General features: G+C 37.9%; 1 pseudogene; it reads left to right on the forward strand.

Annotated features, from left to right (window-relative positions):
- The first annotated feature begins 297 nt into the window (after positions 1-297).
- On the forward strand, positions 298-416 carry LOC118610642 (annotated as a pseudogene).
- Positions 417-1,020: the final 604 nt, after the last annotated feature.

Below are 1,020 nucleotides of genomic sequence, written 5' to 3' on the forward strand. Positions count from 1 at the left end.
AATAAAACCATAAAGCAATGCATAAAACTACTAAGAGAGTCACAAAAGGCGTCATGTTTGGATGGAGGGAGAGTGGGACAGAATTAGCACTAAGCCCTCAGAGAGGCTTCTGGGATATACAGCAAAATGTTATTTTTTAACCTGGTGATAAGTCAGGATTATTGCCTTATAGTAAGTTACTCATACATTTTGTGTGTATGTTGGTTGCTGTATCTGTTTTATTTTTCAATAAAAAAAAAAAAAAAAAAGACTTGGCTCCAAAGGAGAGAATCTATACTTTAAAATTTCAAGTCACAGATCTACAGCCATGCCACCCTGAATGCGCCCAATCACGTCTGATCTTGGAAGCTAAGCAGGGTCGGGCCTGGTTAGTATTTGGATGGGAGACCACCTAAGAATACCAGGTATTGTAGGCGTTAAAAAAAATAAAATAAAATCACACTACCATATCATCTGCTCAGTGTGGTCTGCAGTGTCTTTGTCTTAAAATCGCCACGAATATACTGAATGATGAATTTGATGAGTTCTAGAACTTAATCCCACTGCATCACCACTTCTAGCAACCTCCCTTCTCCTTCACTTTCTACTTGTCTATTGAATTTAAGAATTAGTCTGTATGCTCAGTGCCCTGTCACTTGCTGCTTAAGGAACCTTAAGAAAACCTTCTAATTTCCTCATTAGGCAGAGAGGAATAGAGAGGAAAGAGAGAGGAGGAGGGACAGGGGGAGGGGGAGGAGAAAAATGAAGAGAGAAAGAGAGAAGAGGAAGAAGATAGAAGAAGAGTTGGAGAGAAGGGAGAGGAAAAAAGAAGAAAAATAATTTCCTATTAAATTGTGTCTTCGCTCATAGTCCCTGTTGAAGTGAAAGAGAGAGTGAGTGGAGTTTTAATGAAGACTGTTTATTCATTTATTTTCCAAAAGCAGAAAACTTTGCTCCTCAAACAGCTTTAAGGATAATTAAAATGATGATGAAATATATTGATGGATTCCAAATTTCCTCACAGGAGTGATTAATTGCATT

Source organism: Rousettus aegyptiacus, unplaced genomic scaffold (genome assembly GCF_014176215.1).
Source record: "Rousettus aegyptiacus isolate mRouAeg1 unplaced genomic scaffold, mRouAeg1.p scaffold_m13_p_12, whole genome shotgun sequence".
NCBI classification, from domain to species: Eukaryota; Metazoa; Chordata; class Mammalia; order Chiroptera; family Pteropodidae; genus Rousettus; species Rousettus aegyptiacus.